The 6,113-nt window shown below is 39.0% G+C and overlaps 1 pseudogene; it reads left to right on the top strand.

Annotated features, from left to right (window-relative positions):
- The first annotated feature begins 5,136 nt into the window (after positions 1 to 5,136).
- Positions 5,137 to 5,751, top strand: LOC118351265 (glutathione S-transferase P-like; annotated as a pseudogene).
- The last annotated feature ends 362 nt before the right edge of the window (positions 5,752 to 6,113 follow it).

Here is a 6,113-nt window from a genome sequence, read left to right as displayed (position 1 = left end):
ATGGCAAATTAGATGACTTTATAAACAATAAAGATTTATTTGCTGTGATCCCAATAGTGCTAATACAAAACCATCTTACACAATGTTTTTCTCTTAATTTTTCTAAACTTAATTCATAGCAATACCATCATGTTGAAACACTTAAACCCAGCAGCTTAAGGTAAATCAGTATTGAATTTGTATATATTTCCAATTTTCCATAGGGCTATTCTCAACTGAGTATAATTTAAAAGGTTTTTATGCCTCCAATTCTTTCTCCATTATTTTAAAGTGAACCTGACATTTGCCTTTGAGTTACAATCTTTATATGTCCATATGAAGATTATGTCATATATTGTGATCAGCTTAATCATTCCCATTTCAACTGATTAAGCTAAGATCAATACTTTGTTCCCAAAGATGGAGGTGAAAACTAAGAGAATTGCTTTAAAAATCTTTTCAAAAATACCTCTCAGCTGTACAACTTTATACATTTCTCTGAGTACTTTATCTTTTTTACTTGGATGTCTTTCTATCATTCCATTTCAGCCTATCCAGAATGGAACTTCTGTTTAGTATTCTCTCCCTCTCTTGAGTTACTCACTCCATTCAATTGCTATAATTCTGGTCGCTCTAGCTTGATCTTAGCTTGAATTTAGTATTCTTGTTTCTCCTCCCTACTCTCAATATCTAATGGATTAGTAAGCTCTATTGACTTCCTCGAATTATTTCACACATTTGTATTACTCATTCTCAAACTGATTGCCCCTTCTCTTCTCTGTACTGAAACTTCTGTCATGGCCTCCTAATTGGCCTCACTCATCCAATTCTTCCTCCTTCAATCCATCCTATACTTTTCCCTCACAGCAACTTGTTAGTTTGATAATGACGCTGTTCAAGAGTCTCCAACAGCTTGCAGTTGCCTATGGGATAAAATCAGTCATTTGTGTCTAGTAGCAAACTACTCTTGTTATTCTCAGACTTCTTTATCCACTTTTTGTCAAAAAGTCCTTTCTAGAGCAACCCCCATGCCTTTGGTCACTCTGTTCGTTCTTTTGGAATGGCTTCTCATGGCTTCTCCTTCCCTTTTATCAATGTGGCTCAGTCCATCTTCTCTTGGAAGCTTTTCCTAAGTATTCATCCCATAATGATTGTGTTCTTTGGATTCTTAACATTTTGTTGTCAGTATACCCATTTAAAACATATCATACACAGTTTTTTATGGTTAATTATAGCCTCTTATTTATGTACTTTGTTGCCTGAACAAATTAAAAGCTCCTTGAGGGTCTAGAATCTGTCTGATCCTAACATAGTGTTGATCACATGGTATGTGTCCATTCAATAATAGACTGATAAAGAGAAAATATTTTTGGTTGACTTCTTCCATTTCCATGTAGAAACAGGGCATGGTAAAAATGTGAATGTATTCAATACCACTGAACTGTACACTTAAAAATGCTTAAGATGCAAATTTCATGTTATGTATATTTTATAATTAAAATTATATACATACATATACACCCCAAAGTTCATGCTTTATATATCTTCAAATTATATCTGAAACTTGTAGTTTCTACTACTTAGTTTATCAAATATGAATGGTTTGGAAGAAAACACAGGATTCAAGTCCTAGCTCTATCAGAGATCATCTATGTAATGACTTGAGCACATTCCTAACTTTTTTTTTTTTTAAGATTGATTGATTCACTAAGAGACAGAGAGAGCATGAGCTGAGGGAGGGAGGGGGGAGAAGCAGACTCTCTGCTGAGCCTGGACCAGAGGTTCCATTCCAGGACCCTGAGATCGTGACCTGAGCCAAAGTCAGACGCTTAACTGACTGAGTGACCCAGGGACCCTGAGTTCTTAACTTTTTATGCCTCCATTGCCTGGTCTGTAAAATGAGTGAATGGGTTCACAAGATAATCTCCAAAGGCCCAGTTCTATGAGTCCATGATTTTACATCTCTCTGGAGAGCACACATCATCTCCAGAATTATGGAAGAAAATGGTCTATTTGGCTCTCTTCCCAGATTTGCAAACCAAACCCTCCTAAGTGAGCATAACCCAGTCTACCCAAGCCCTGAGGATTCTAAAAACAGTTTGGGAAACTCAAACAGCTGTGGATTTGAAGAACTGTGCTTCTGCCCCACCCTAGCTGTGCCTCTTTTTTGGGAATTCCAGCCAGACTTGTACTCAACCTGCATCCTGTCCTAGCGGGACTCACTGTACCCGGGCTCACTGGGAAGGAATAAACCCCTCCTTTAGGTGTGGCCTCTCAGCAAGCCTCTAGCTCCTGCTCTTCAGGATGGGGGAAGAGGTGGGAAAAGGAGGCTTTTCTTCCCTGAGATACAACATATCAGGGACAGCTTGAGGAAACAGGTCTCATTCATTAACTTAGCAAGATTTCTAAACACTTTATTAACTTCAAATTTTAAGTGGGGAGATTTCTTTTTGTTTCACAGTTACAAAATCATTTAAAATACATATTTTTAAAACTTTCCCACTTTCTGGGAAAGGCTACCGTGTAGATGGTTGTCCTTTGAAATTAATTATGGAAGCAGAGTTATTTCATTTGTTTGGGTTTTGTTTTGCAAAGTAATACTAGTAGGTTTTGTTTGAATTTGCAAAAACCTCTAATTCATCTTTTGGCTCAGGTTGGTCACAAGAATTACAAAGCTGTTAACCAAAAAGACAATAATATCAACAGTCTTTAAAAGTGCAAGCACCTTGTAAAATCCCAAAGGCTTAATTTTTACGTGCAAAGCTTGGGGCAAAAGGCAAGGGAGGGGGATTGTCATCTTAATTGTAGATCACCAGGCCACCCCTGCTTACCAAGAGTCCTGAACAAAAGGGAAAGCCAAATACTTTAGGCCTGAGGTCACCAGATTCTCAAGGAATCTTTGTTTAAAAAATAAAGAGGAGAAAAAAAGAGAATTTCTTGCTGTCATTATCTTAATAAGTATTTAACTATTGAGTGACTTACCAATTTCTCTACAGGACTTAAGGTTATATAATGACTAAATAAAATTGAAACTAGAGGGGGAAAGTTGGACCAAATCAAAATTATAAGTTGGAAAATAAGGTCAGTAACAAAATTAGAACACAAAAACATATGAATAAATGTTGGCTCATTTCTTGGCATTGTGCCACAATTTTTGTGAATAACAATCTTTGTTTAATTATCACAAAATGTTATTTATTATCAGGCCATTACTAGTAGAATCTTCCCTGAGAACTAGCCCCCAAAGTGGCTCAATCCAGCTGCACCAGAAACCTACATATTTTGCTTATCTTTCTTCGGCTAATGATATGGTTTGTTCAATATTAACTTGAGAGGCCATTGTATCAATGGTACCAAGATTCCCAGGGTTAACTTCTTTAAACTCTAGAAGTCCTCATTGTTCATTTTTCTGTCTTTGTGATTGATTAACTGTCTGGGGTTGGCGAGATGAATCATGTGGTTACTCTGGCATTTCCCTGGACTTGACCTCTTGCCTCTCCAGTGGTTACCTTGAGTAGCCAAGTGTTTGGATCCTGCCAAAGAGAGATTTGGTGGTTATATTCATTTTTCCGGTTATGTTGGAAAAGAGGATTTTCTGTCAGTGCTTTTGTTTCTAATACCAATTGTGGGGTTTTATGATTACACTGCAGTTTCTTCAAAAAATTTCAATATTACTATGATATTTTTTCCAAGAATTTCATAACCAACACATTTTTTAAATATTAAAATTAATACTGATTTTTTTAAATCTAGAAGATTCTCCTAAAAAGGAAACTCAATCCCAGTTTATCGGTTTTTCTAAAAATTAAGTGTTTCTGTCTTTAACCAACACGTTCAGCCTGCAGGCTGGACTGGAGGTGGAAGAGGTCACAGAAGAATTCTTCCAAAGGAGAGAATATAAATGTTTCTACACTCCTTTGATGAGTCAGAAACAGAAAACTAGGGGCTGGGTGACAGCTCACACACAGAAGAAGTCTAGAAAAGAATGTTGCCCTCAGGCTAAATGATTTCAGAGCCATATTTCTCTCCTTAAAGTTGGCCTTTGGTAATAGATGTCAAGAGTGGAGGGTGGGAAAAGAGGGACAAAACAGAGATATGGGCTACTGTATTCCTTTTTGGACATTTCGTCCCATTGTAAGATTACATATCTTTATATGTATTTTTTGAGGTATGCTTGACATACAAATAAAGCTGTACATATTTAAAGTACATATCTTGGTGAGTTTGAAAATAAGCATACACCTCTGAAACTGTCACTATAAACAATGCAATAACCATAACCATCACCTCTGAAAGTTCCACCCTCCTTCTTTCTTATTTTTTAATTTTTTAATTTTTTTCCTCCTTTTTTAAAAAGAAAATTTAACATAAGATCTACTCTCTTAAAGAGTTAAGTATATAATACAGTATTGTTAATTATATGCACTGTGCTATGCAGTGAATCTCTAGGACTTAGTCATCTTGTGTAACTGAAACTGTATGCCCTTTGACTAGTATCTCCCCAGTTCCCCCTCCCTGGGTATTCTTATTTTTAGTCAGCAAATAAAGCCATCATTAAGAGAAAGAGTTGAATTCTCTCCTTGTGAGGCTCATAGTAAACATTTCTTGCAAACTCAGAACTCTTAGGTAAAAATATTCATTTCTATTTATTTCATGACAATTTCAAATAATGAATTTCACATATTCCCAAATAAACAGAAGAAGCCATATATCATATATCTTAGCACTCTGAGCATACGATGTGTTTCCATTCCCAGTTCTGCTAGTCACCAGCTGTGACTTCAGGAAAATATTTAATCTCTCAGTTTCCCCATCTATAAAATAGTGACAGAAATACTAATAATGCTTTTCAGGTGTTATGAAGGATCCAGGGAATACAATGCATAAGTGCATGTAGCATAGTTCTGAAAGCATGGCATTCCACAAATCATTATTATTCTTTAGATTTTCTTTAACAGTACCTGCTACATAGTCAGGAAAGTTTTGAATACTTTACTTTGTTTTTATTATGAGACTGAGCTGAGACCTTATAAAAATCTTACTTCTTTGCTAAACCTTACAAATAAGTGTGATATGTCTGTCTGCTGCCGCCGCCGCCGCCACCACCACTGCCGCTGCCACTGCTACCACCACCGCCACCATCACCCACGCTGCACCATGCCACCCTACACCATCATCTACTTCCCTGTTCAAGGGTGCTGCGAGGCCATGCGCATGCTGCTGGCTGACCAGGGGCAGAGCTGGAAGGAGGAGGTGGTGACCATGGAGACCTGGATGAAGGGCTCACTCAAGGCCTCCTGTCTGTGTATGGGCAGCTCCCCAAGTTCCAGGACGGAGACCTCACCTGTACCAGTCCAATGCCATCCTGCGACACCTGGGCCTCTCCCTTGGGCTCTACGGGAAGGACCAGCAGGAGGCGGCCTTGCTGGACGTAGTGAACGATGGTGTGGAGGATCTCCTCATCTACACTAACTATGAGGCAGGAAAGGAGGAGTATGTGAAGGCACTACCAGGTTACCTGAAGCCTTTTGAAATGCTGTTGTTCCAGAATGAGGGGGGCCAGGTCTTCATCGTGGGTAACCAGGTCTCCTTTGCGGACTACAACCTGCTGGACTTGCTGCTGATTCACCAGGTCCCGGCCCCCAGCTGCTGGACCCCTTCCTCCTACTCTCGGCCTATGTGGCACGCCTCAGCACCAGACTCAAGCTCAAGGCATTCCTGGTGTCCCCCGAGCTCATGAACCGCCCCGTCAATGGCAACGGGAAGCACTGAGAGCTTGTGGCACCCTGGGCGGGAAGCTGTGGGGCTGCCTGACTTCCTTTCTCCCTGACCAATAAAATTTTCAAGTGAGAAAAAAAAAAAAACAAGTGTGATATATATTTTGCAGAGAAAGAAACTGAACCTTAGCACTATGGACTGAATGCTTATTTCCTCCCAAAATTCATATGTTGAAGACCTAACTCCTGAAGCAACAGTATTTAAAGACAGAACCTTTGAATATTGATGAGATTTAGAAGAAGCCAAGAAGATGAAGCCCACATGGTAGAATTAGGGCCATTCTAAGAAGAGAGGGAGACCAGTACCCTCTCTCTGTGTAATGTGAGGATACAGCGAGGAGATGGCTTTCTGCAAAT

Source organism: Canis lupus, chromosome 1 (assembly GCF_003254725.2).
Source record: "Canis lupus dingo isolate Sandy chromosome 1, ASM325472v2, whole genome shotgun sequence".
NCBI lineage: Eukaryota > Metazoa > Chordata > Mammalia > Carnivora > Canidae > Canis > Canis lupus.
The sequence above is the reverse complement of the archived record's forward strand: the minus strand, read 5'-3'. Positions and strand labels throughout refer to the sequence as shown.